General features: G+C 42.3%; 1 protein-coding gene across 1 annotated transcript in view; it reads right to left on the bottom strand.

Moving 5' to 3' along the window:
- The window catches only part of LOC147447686 (putative aldo-keto reductase 2), a 52,582-nt gene that overhangs the window by 38,666 nt on the left and 1,302 nt on the right, over nt 1-12,614 (bottom strand). The gene's annotated exons all lie outside the window — the stretch shown is intronic.

Here is a 12,614-nt window from a genome sequence, read left to right as displayed (position 1 = left end):
ACCCGCTTTTTGCCTCCTCGTAAAAATAGCTCGGATACCATTGAAAGGACGGTGGTAATGCGTGTGCTAGTATCCACCCAACCGTGCTACCTTATAGCCTCCCCCTAGCGTACACACTGTCCGGCCGTGCCGATGGCCTTGCCCATAGGACCCATGTCCTTACACTGCACTTGCTAGACTTGGTCTCGTAGTCAAATTTGTGGATGACAAATGTGCAGTTCATGATCTCAATTTTGGTGATGAAATTATTGCATCTGGCCTTTTAACATTTAATGGCCTAGTAACTTGTGTGTAGCGGAAAATAGCATGAACATAGTGAGCATTTCATTAGAATAGATTCCTAATGAGATTAACAAGAGTGCTTGGGTGGAGAGAGCAACAAAAAGCATAACACGTAGTTAGATAGCATGAAAAATACTTGAAAAGAGAGAGAAATTAAGAAATTGACAATAGTTGAGGACCGGATTTGCATGGAGCCTGTCCCCCCTCCAAAAGGCTTTGAGACATTTTACAATATAATTCTTTGTGTTCCTTCAATACTAGCTAGTGTAATGAAGATGGTAACTTCATGCACTAAGCAAAACACTTATCAAACACAACATTAATTCCCTCACGGTCTCAGACCCAAGAGCTCACACACCTTCGAAGATGGTGAGAGCTAGCTGGGTATGAGAGAAGATTGAGAGGAAGAAGGAGTATTCTTACGAGAAAGATGTACATCTCCTCACATAATCACTCATACATAGCTTAGTTTAGTAATTAGCATGGTAGAGAAGATGAGCATGCATTGAAGCTTGGCTCTTGGTTGGATTCGCATCACAAAGCCAAGAGTTGTTGGTGTAGGCCTCCCTTCTCACAAGCTTGGAGTAGGTGGTAAGCTTTCCATTAAATCTTGAGAAGGAGAGAGAGTCTTCTTAGCTTCACACATGAGATTGTGTGAGTGTGATGTGATAATGCCTTGCAAAAATCAACCCCCTCTCTGTCTCGGTCGACCTCCCTTGCTAATTACTCATGCTCCAGCCCTATTGACCTCCCCAGCCTCAGCCAATGGAATTAAGCAGCATAAGTGATAGCCTTCTAACATCTGTCCCCCTTTTCCCTTTTGTGATATCTTTAGGTAATTAATAAATGTAACTAAACTCTCATTGGACCCCTTTGCCTCCTGGCCAATAGGAATCAGGCAAGCCATTGGGCTGCTAAATGCTCATTGGTCCCCTTGGGAGACTATCCAATAGTCTTCTAGAGAGATTAATTCTTATTGGTTCTTTTATTAAGTGTTCTAAAATTAATTAAACTGGATTTAATATAGCCTAATTCTCATTGGTCCACCTCCATGGCCATCGAATAGGATTTGAGTACACCTTGTAGGCATCTAGCCTAGGGAGTTGACATGTGTCCCTCTTTCCCCTTGTGTACAAATGAAGCTTAGGAGTGTGTGTGGGTGTTTCTCTCTCATCCCCTACTTCTTGGGCTCGCCCCCTCCTATGTAGGGCTTGACAAAGACTTTTTGGGACACACTCAAAGCATCCAATTCCCCTAATGTTTGACCTTTGGACACAACCTTTGAATTTTGGAACCTTAGCATTTTAAAACTCTTAATGGGCTGAACCTTAGGGTCTTTTGAGCCCAATGTTGCACATAGCTCTTTTGCAGATAACCCCCCCTTTGGATCCCTATTTTCCCTCCTTTCGATCCCTACTGTGGCCGGTCTACTAGCTCAACCAATTTTCTAGCCTTTTCTCCCGTGGCACTTTCCCATATTAAATGATCAATTTAACATGAGAAAGTCTTTTATGAGAATTAGATATTGATTATTATGACATTACCTCTCTCTTGAAATCATAGTCGTCCTCGACTATGGGGTAGAGAAGATAAAGCATATTCATTAGTCCTTTTTGTAGCGGGTAGAGGATCCCTATTTTACCCTACAACATCGTTCCAGAATGGATGACTAGTCCATTCGGCGCTTGAGAGCCTAAGTTGCCGCAAGCATGTCTGCACATTAGTCCTATCAGTCTTCCATAGTAGAGTGACAAGCTCTACTTGGTGTTCGAGAGACGTCATCTCCGCAACCTTGATCTAAGCATGCATACTACTTCATTTTTGTGCACAATAAAGAAAAAGAGAGTCTTATAAGACAAAAACTTTGTTCATTTTAAACATTTTGTACATTTGCTTACTCTGGGGAAGCATTGTAAGCATTGACAAGGTTTAGGTTATCCTTTAATTGTATGCCTTGCATCCATCTAGAATATTCAAAAGGATAATTCTTAAACTTAATAAGATATCGTCGCAGATAATCTTACCGCCTCTTAGGACCTTGTCTTCATGTCGGAGAATGGATTTGGGCTTCAACACCTCTTCTTGGTCCTCGATCTCTGGTGGGTCTTCAATAGTTGGTTCTTGAGGTGGCTCTCCTTTGTAAGGCTTTAGTAGGCTCACATGGAAAGCATTGTGTATGAGCCAATGACTGGGAAACTTGAGTTGATAGGCCATCTCATTGATTGGCCTAAGAATCTGGAAGGGACCATAGTACCTTTTTGCTAACTTAGCATAGTACTTCTGGTGTCCCGTAAGATTCTTGCCTGTCGTGTGCCTTAATCGAGCCATGGGAAATTTAAATAAGACCCAATCATTTTCTTTAAAGGCTTGGGCTCTTCTGTGCTTGTCAGCAGCAACCTTTTGCCTTTGCTGTGAGATAGAGATAGAATCCTTAATCTTTTGGAAAGTTTATTGTAGGTCTCGACTATACTCATCTGCAGCGAAGATCTTCCCGTGTACCTTAAGTAGCACGGGACTTTTTGATCTTCCCTCAATTACCTCAAAAGGTGCTTTTCTCGTGGAAGTATGTACAGTGTTATTGTAGGCATACTCCACTAAGGGTAAGTACTTCTCCCATTGGGATCTTTGATCTACTTCCGTTACATAGGCTTTTCATAGGCCATCCATTTGCGGGTGATAGGCCGAAGAGAAATTTAGCCTTGTTCCTAAATTCTCAAAGAGACCCTTCTAGAAATTACTGGTCATTCTAGGATCTTTATTCAACACTATGGACATTGGCAAGCCATGGTACTTGAAGATTTGTGAAATGAAGAGGGTTGCCATTTGATGGGCTTTGATAGTCTTTTTGACAGGTATAAAATGAGCTTGTTTATTAAACCTGTCTACTATCGTCCATATTCACGTATTCCCATGGATAGACTTAGTCAATCCAAAGATAAAATCCATGGATATGCTCTCCCATGGTGAATTAGGGACTGGAAAAGGTTGAAGAAATCCAAGTTGTTGCCCTCTCCAAGCACTATTTATTGGTGACAAGCAATCCAAGTCATGAAGTACTTAAGACTTTGGTGATCCAAGTTGCAGAATGAAAGAAGTCCCCAATAAATAGTGCTTTCATGAGTCTAAGGCATGTAGAACTGCAAGGAGTTCCTTTTTATATATGCCTAGAGCTTGCTCAACAGGGTCGAGGATTCGACTTTCATAGCCTATAGTGTGCCCTTCTTGAAGAAAAACAGGTCCAAGGCAATCACCACAAGCGTCACATTGGACCTCAAATGGCTTTGAGATATCCGGTTGAGAGATAAGATTTTCCTTAATCTTTTTGAAAGCATTGTTCTCCTTGGCAGACCATGTGTACCTAATGTTTTTCTTTGTTAGGTCATGTAATGGTCCTACTATTAGTGAGAACTTTTCTATGAAGCATCTACAGTATGCGCACATTCCTATAAAGCTTTATAGGTATGTGCACATACCTATAAACATTCTTAACTCATGAAGATTCCTTGGTTTAGGCCATCCTTTTATTACCTCTAACTTTGATGGATCCATTTGGATGCCATCTTGATAGATAATGTGACCTAAATACTGAATCTCTTGTAAGAAAATTCACTTTTCTTTTGATTAACATAAAGTTTATTCTCTCTTAGAACTTGAAATATTACCTGGAGGTGTTGCTTGTATTCATCTAATGAATTAGAGTAGATGATGATATCATCAAAGAACACTCCAATAAAGGTTTGGTGAGGCCTGAATAGCTTCTCCATCAAGCGGTTGAATGTGGCTGGTGCATTGGTCGAGCCAAAAGGCATGACAATCTACTCATAAAGACCAAACATAGTGCGAAATGTGCTCTTTACTATGTCTTGATCAACTATCCTTATTTGATGATAGCCACTTTTTAGGTCGATCCTACTGAAGTAGGTGGACCCTTGTAGCTTATAAAATAGGTCGTCTACCTGTGGAATGGGAAACCTATTTTTGATAGTGATCATATTTAGTGCTCTATAGTCGACACACATAGGATATGTGCCGTCTTTCTTTTGCACTATTAGCACAGGAGAACAAAATGGAGATGAGCTAGGCCTAACCATGTCCTTCTCAACTAACTCATGCACTTGCTGCATAATCTCCTCTTGTTGAGCTTGAGAAACTCTATAGGGAGGTTTGTTAGGCGGTGAACTTCCTGGAAGAATTTCAATTGCATGGTCATCATTGCCTCATTTAGGAGGTATCTCACAAGGGATGTCGTCAATAAAGACATCTTGAAACCCCTTGAGAAAATTGGATAACTCTAATTCCTTTTGATTGTGTATATTTTCTTTTGCTAAAACATTAGATTCATTTTGAGAATCTTTAACAAAAATCATGTACAAAAAAATAGAGCTCTTTATTGACTTGTTGAAAGCTTGTGTATGGACAATGGGTATAGTGTTACCCATTTCCTTAACATCTATGTACATATCTTTTTTCTTAAACTTAAAGGAGATTCTCCTTTCAGGAAATTTAACATTGGCAGCCAGGCGATCAAACCATGGTGCCCCTAGGATTACATCCTCATGCTTGAGAGGAGAGATAAAGAAGGCCTCTTTGTCCACATAGCTTTGGACATGGAGCCTCAATTTCCTGATTAAAGGAGTGGCTGAAGCTTCTTGCCCCTTGAAAGCACTGTCTGCGGGTAGGACATCTCCCATCTCGTAGGCTTGTATGCCTAGCTTGGTGGCCAACTCTATACATATAAAATTGTGAGTAGAACCAGGGTCAAAGAGAATAAAAGCATCATGTTCTCTTACCTTTCTCCAAGCAAGGAATAAAGGAGATCCTTTGTGGTGAATTTCTCCTCTTGGATCTCGACCAAGGTAGCTCTAGGAGGTTCATGGCGGGTGTTCTTTTGGGGACAAGGGCGGTATATGCCCTTGCTCGCGGAATTTGAAACAGCGGTTATCCTTGCTATAGCGCTCAATCTCTTCAGGAGAGAGTTTATTTTTGCCTTTATAAACTCCCTTATCTTTAGCTTTGTTGGAGTTTCCCTTAAGAGACTTTTGGACATTGTCCTTCCCTTAGGCTCATTGGAACCCTTGTTTTCCGTGGGCTGAGAATTTCTTTTATCCCCCATTTGGAAATTGATTCGAGAGGCCACCATAGTATGGTGTATAACCACCGATATGGTGCGTGGCCTTTGAGAGTTGACATACTCCGCCATTTCTTCAGTTAAGCCCGGACAAAATTGTTGCTTTTTCTCTCCAAAATCCATCTTTTTAAAGACAGTGGCTTTGCATTGTAGGTCCCAAAACTTGTCTACATATTTGTGAATGGATTCGTAAGGAGAGAGCTTTAAGCTTCGGCAGTCGGTGAGTACTTTGTCTTTGGCATCGGTGGCCAAAAACTGCTTCATAATGGAAGCTCCTATAGCTTTCCATGTTCATGGAGCTTCACCATTGGCCCGTAGGCTAGACCACCATTGCCTGCCGGACTTTTGAAAATGCATAGCTACATGGTGTATCCTAGAGGACTCCATGAAGCCCTCATCTCCAAACGCCGCATCAAATTGTTGGATAAAGGCCAAGACTTTGTCCGTAGCACCAAAAGTGCCATCATAGGTAAGGAAAGAGATGCTCTTCCTTCCCTCTTTGAACTTCTTGAGCTTGGATGACCTCTTCCACGCGACATAGGATTTCCTATGGCCTCTTCTTTTTGATGGTTCAAAAGTTGCACCATCACTTTCTTCAGAAGATGAAAAATTTGAGGAAGATGGAGAAGGGGGTGACCTCTTTCTCGCCTTTTTCTTGCCTTGATCTTTGTTGTCTTCACCATCACTTTCATAAGAGGAAGAGGATGAAGAAGATGGAGAAGAGGGTGTCCTCTTTCTCGCCTTTTTCTTCTCTTGGTTTTTGTCATCCCTCTTTGAAGTATGGTGTGGAGAAGTATGTGATGGTCTTCTTCGTTTTGGAGGCGATGGAGAGCGTTTAGCCCACCGTCTTCGTGGAGCCATCTCCATCGAGGTGGCGGAAGACTCACTTCTTTCTCGTTCCTTCGGTGGAGGCTCTTGAGTTCTCCTTTGAGAAGGAGATGCGCCATCAAGGAGAAAATTTTTGAGCCCTTCATAGGGATCGTCTTCTTCTTCCCGAATCAGAGAGAGACCTCTTTTGGAAGTCTCGCACGGAGGCTTCCTAGGTGTTCTCTCGTCATGGTGGGGAGTTTGGAGAATCCCATGAGCACGAAGCTTTCATTGCACCTCACTTTGGAGGGATGAATTGCCCATGGCTTGTTGAATCCTAGAAACAAGATAGTTAACAAGCATCCGGGTATCATTAGTAGCTTGCTCATTAGCAAAATCAAAGTTATCAACATTAATATCACTCTCTTTACTATTGTCAGCCATTCTAACAACTATTAGGTGTAAACTTTTTAGGTGTACTTTGGCACTTCAAGACCTAGTTGCTACTCCTATTTACCCCTTTAGAAAAAGCACTCAAGCTACTGTACCTGTGGCTTGAATACCATTAATTGCAAGGAATAGAAGAGAGGGTCGCTCAACACCAAAACAGCACCGACTCCTGTCAAGCTTCTAATAGCTCAATAGTGGTAAAACCGTAGGAAAGCCCCGTAGGACTCCACTATTGAGACCATAGCTCTTGATGGTGATGCCCCGTTAACTGCACAAAGGCAGGCGCACTGCAAGGCTGAAAAATCCCTATTCTACTTACTCACATGCAATTAATAGTACCAACCATTTATAGCTAGCTTGCGGACCTCCCTTCTTGAGCAAGAAAGGAGAAACCTTGTGCTCTGATACCAATTTAACATTTAATGTCCTAGTAACTTGTGTGTAGTGGAAAATAGCATGAATATAGTGAGCATTTCATTAGAATAGATTCCTAAAGAGATTAACAAGAGTGCTTGGGTGAAGAGAGCAACAAAAAGCATAACACCTAGTTAGATAGCATGAACAATACTTGAAAAGAGAGAGAAATTAAGAAATTGACAATAGTTGAGGACCGGATTTGCATGAAGCCGGTCCCCTATCCAAAAGGCTCTGTATTATGGTTTCTCCTATCAAGAGAGACATTTTACAATACAATCCTTTGTGTTTCTTCAATACTAGCTAGTGCAATGAAGATGGAAACTTCATGCACTAAGCAAAACAATTATCAAACACAACATTAATTCCCTCATGGTCTTAGACCCAATACCTCACACACCTTTGAAGATGGTGAGAGCTAGAGGGGTATGAGGGTAGATTGAGAGGAAGAAGGAGTATTCTTATGAGAAAGATGTACATATCCTCACATAATCACTCATATTAGCATAGCTTAGTCTAGTAATTAGCATGGTAGAGAAGATGAGCATGCATTGAAGCTTGGCTCGTGGTTGGATTTGCATCACAAATCCAAGAGTTGTTGGTGTAGGCCTCCCTTCTCACAAGCTTGGAGTAGGTGGTAAGCTTTCCACTAAAGCTTGAGAAGGAGAGTGAGTCTTATTTGCTTCACACATGAGATTGTGTGAGTATGTGTGTGATAATGCCTTGCAAAAATCAACCCCCTCTCTCTCTTGGTTGACCTCCCTTGCTAACTACTCATGCTACATCCCTATTGGCCTCCCCACCCTCAGCCAATGGAATTAAGCAGCATAAGTGATAGCCTTCTGACATTTGTCCCCCTTTCCCCTTTTGTGATAGCTTTACGTAATTAATAGATGCAACTAAAGTCTCATTGGACCCCTTTGCCTCCTGGCCAATAGGAATCAGGCAAGCCATTGGGCTGCTGAATGCTCATTGGTCCCCTAGGGAGACTGACCAATAGTCTTCTAGAGAGCTTAATTATTATTGGTTCTTTTATTAACCGTTTTTAAATTAATTAAACTAGATTTAATCTAGCCTAATTCTCATTGGTCCACCTCCATGGCCATCCAATAGGATTTGAGTACACCTTGTGGGCATCTAGTGTCATAATAATCAATATCTAATTCTCCTAAATGATTTTCTCATGTTAAACTGATCATTTAATATGGGGAAGTGCCAGGGGAGAAAAAGCTAGAATATTGGTTAAGCTAGCAGACCGGCCATGGTAGGGATCCAAAGGAGGGAAAGGGAATCCAAAGGGGGGGCCATCTGCAAAAGAGCCATGTGCAACAATGGGCTAAAAAGACCCTAAGGTTCAGCCCATTAAGAAGTCTTCCAAAATGCTAAGGTTCCAAAAGTCAAAGGTTGTGTCCAAAGGTCAACCATAGGGGAATTGGATGCTTTGTGTGTGTACAAAAAGGTCTTTACACATCCCTACATACGAGGGGGAAAGCCTAGCTTGTAGGGGATGAGAGAGAAAGCCACACACACACACACACACACACAAGCTCCCTTTACACATCCCTACATAGGAGGGGGAAAGCCTAGCTTGTAGGGGATGAGAGAGAAAGCCACACACACACACACAAGCTCCCTTTACACAAAGGGAATGACGGACACATGTCAGCTCCCTAGGCTAGATGCCCACAAGGTGTACCCAATTCCTATTGGATGGCCTTGGAGGTGGACCAATGAGAATTAGGCTCGAGTAAATCTAGTTTAATTAATTTAAAAACACTTAATAAAAGAACCAATGAGAATTAAGTCCTCTAGAAGACTGTTGGACAATCTCCCAAGGGGTCCAATGAGCATTCAACAGCCCAATGGCTTGCGTGATTCCTATTGGCTAGGAGGCAAAGGGGTCCAATGAGAGTTTAGTTGAATTATTAAATTACCTAAAGCTCTCACAAAAGGGGAAAGGGGGACACATGTCAGAAGGCTATCACTTATGCTACTTAATTGTCATTGGCTAGCCCTAGGGAGGTCCAATGAGAGAATACGAAGAGCAAATAGCAAGAGGGGTCGCCCAAGAGAGACAGAGGGCTGATTTTTGCAAGGCATTATCACACACACACACACACTCACACAATCTCATGTGTGAAGTAAAGAAGACTCTCTCTCCTTCTCAAGCTTTAATGGAAATCTTACCACCTACTCCAAGCTTGTGAGAAGGGAGGCCTACACCAACAACTCTTGGCTTTGTGATGCAAATCCAACCAAGAGCCAAGCTTCAATGCATGCTCATCTCCTATACCATGCTAATTACTAAGCTAAGCTATGCTAATATGAGTGATTATGTGAGGAGATGTACATCTTTCTCGTAAGACTACTCCTTCCTCTCAATCTACTCTCATACCCTGCTAGCTCTCACCATCTTCGAAGGTGTGTGAGGTCTTGGGTCTGAGACCGGGGATAATTGATGTTGTGTTTGCTAAGTGTTTTTCTTAGTGCATGAATCTTTCATCTTCATTGCACTAGCTAGTCTTGAAGGAACACAAAGAATTGTATTGTACAATGTCTCTCTTGATGGGAGAAACCATAATACAACGCCTTTTGGAGGGGGGACCGGCTCCATGCAAATCCGGTCCTCAACTGTTGTCAATAGCTTTATTTCTCTCTCTTTTGAAAGTATTTTTCATGCTATCTAACTAGGTGTTATGCTTTTTGTTGCTCTCTCTACCCAAGCACTCTTGTAATTCTCATTAGGAATCTATTCTAATGAAATGCCCACTATGTTCATGCTAATTTCCACTACACACAAGTTTTTAGGCTATTAAATGTCACATTGGTATTAGAGCACAAGGTTTCTCTTTTATTGCTCAAGAAGGGAGGTCCTCAAGCTAGCTATAAATGGTTGGTATTATTAATTGCCTGTGAGTAAGTAGAATAGGGATTTTTCAGCCTTGCAATGCACTTGCCTTCGTGGAGTTAACGGGGCATCACCGTCGAGAGCTATGGTCTTAATAGTGGAGTCCTACGGGGCTTTCCTACGGCCTACGACTTAGCCACTGTTGAGCTATTAGAAGCTTGACAGGAGCCGGTGCTGTTTTGGTGTTGAACGACCCTCTCTTCTATTCCTTGAAATTAATGGTATTTGAGCCACGGGTACAGTAGCTTGAGTGATTTTTCTAAAGGGGTAAAGAGGAGTAGCAACTAGGGCTTGAAGTGCCAAAGTACACCTAAAACTTGTTAGAATGGCTGACAATAGTAAAGAGAGTGAAATTAATGTTGATAACTTTGATTTTGCTAATGAGCAAGCTACTAATGATGCTCCGATGCTTGTTAACTATCTTGTTTCTAGGATTCAACAAGCCATGGGCAATCCATCTCTCCAAAGTGAAGTGCAACGGCAGCTCCGTGCTCACGGGATTCTCCAAGCCCACCTCCATGACGAGAGAACACCTAGGAAGCCTCCTTGTGAGACTTCCAAAAGAGGTCTCTCTCCGATTCGGGAAGAAGAAGAGAATCCATATGAAGCGCTCAAGAATTTACTTCTTGATGATGTATCTCCTTCCCAAAGGAGAACTCAAGAGCCTCCACCGAAGGAACGAGAAAGAAGTGAGTCTCCCGCCACCTCGACGGAAATGGCTCCATGAAGACGGCGGCTAAACACTCTCCATCACCACCAAAGCGGAGAAGACCATCGTACCCTTCTCCACACCATAATTCAAAGAGGGATGATAAAAAGCAAGAGAAGAAAAAGGTGAGAAAGAGGACACCCTCTTCTCCATCTTCTTCATCCTCTTCCTCTTGTGAAAGTGATGGTGAAGATGACGAAGATCAAGACAAGAAAAAGGCAAGAAAGAGGTCACCCTCTTCTCCACCTTCTTCAAATTTTTTCTTCACCTTTTGAAGAAAGTGATGGTGCAACCTTTGAACCATCAAAAAGAAGAGGCCATAGGAAATCCCATGCCGCATGGAAGAGGTCGTCCAAGCTGAAGAAGTTCAAAGAGGGAGGGAAGAGCATCTCTTTCCTTACCTATGATGGCACCTTTGGTGCTATAGACAAAGTCTTGGCCTTTATCCAATAGCTTGATGCGGCGTTTGGAGATGAGGGCTTCACGGAGTCCTCTAAGCTACACCATGTAGCTATGCATTTTCAAAAGTCCGCTAGGCAATGGTGGTCTAGCCTACGAGCCAACGGTGTAGCTCCGCGAACATGGAAAGCTTTAAGAGCTTCCATTATGAAGCAATTTTTGGCCACCGATGCCAAAGACAAAGTACTCACTGAATGGTGAAGCTTAAAGCTCTCTCCCTATGAATCCATCCACAAATATGTAGACAAGTTTTGGGACCTACAACTCAAAGCCACTGTCTTCAAAAAGTTGGATTTTGGAGAGCAAAAGCAACAATTTTGTGCGGGCTTAACCGAAGAAATGGCGGAGTATGTCAACTCCCAAAGGCCACGTACAATATCGGCGGTAATACACCATACTATGGTGGCCTCTCGAATCAATTTCCAAATGGGGGCTAAAAGAAATAATAAGCCCATGGAAAACAAGGGTTCCAACGAGCCTAAGGAGAAGGACAATGTCCAAAAGTCTCCTAAGGGAAACTCCAACAAGCTAAAGAGAAGGGAGTTTACAAAGGTAAAAACAAACTCTCTCCTGAAGAGCTTGAGCGTTATCGCAAGGATAACCGGTGTTTCAAGTGCGCATGAGAAGGGCATGCGTACCACGCTTGGCCCCAAAAAAACAACCACGCCAAGATCCTCCTAGAGCTACCTTGGTTGAAATCCAAGAGGAGGAGACTCACCAAACTCACCACAAAGGATCTCCTCTATGCCATGATTGGGGAAAGGTCAGAGAACATGATGCTTTTATTCTCTTTGACCCTGGTTCTACTCACAATTTTATATCTATAGAGTTAGCCACCAAGCTAGGCATACAAGCCTATGAGATGGGAGATGTCCTACCCGCAGAAAGTGCTTTCAAGGGGCAAGAAGCTTCAGTCACTCCCTTAATGGGAAATTGAGGCTTCATGTCCAAAGCTATGTGGACAAAGAGGACTCCTTTATCTCTCCTCTCAAGCATGAGGATGTAATCCTAGGGGCACCATGGTTTGATCGCCTGGTTGCCAATGTTAAATTCCCTGAAAGGAGAATCTCCTTTAAGTTCAGGGAAAAAGATATGTATATAGATGCTAAGGAAATGGGTAACACTATCCCCATTGTACATACACCAGCTTTCAACAAGTCAAATAAGAGCTCTATTTCCGAGTACATGATTTTTGTTAAAGATTCTCAAAATGAACCTAATGCTTTAGCAAAAGAAAATAAAAGCAACCAAAAGGAATTAGAGTTATCCAATTTTCTCAAGGGGTTTCAAGCTGTTTTTATTGACGACATCCCTTGTGAGCTACCTCCTAAACGAGGTAATGATGACCATGCAATTGAACTTCTTCCAGGAAGTTCACCGCCTAACAAACCTCCTTATAGAGTTTCTCAAGCTCAACAAGAGGAGATTATGCGGCAAGTGCATGACTTAGTTGAGAA

The sequence above is a fragment of the Adiantum capillus-veneris genome, chromosome 11 (assembly GCF_014529385.1).
Source record: "Adiantum capillus-veneris isolate H3 chromosome 11, ASM1452938v2, whole genome shotgun sequence".
Taxonomy (NCBI): domain Eukaryota; kingdom Viridiplantae; phylum Streptophyta; class Polypodiopsida; order Polypodiales; family Pteridaceae; genus Adiantum; species Adiantum capillus-veneris.
Note: the sequence above shows the minus strand (reverse complement) of the source record. Positions and strands in the feature narration are given on the sequence as shown.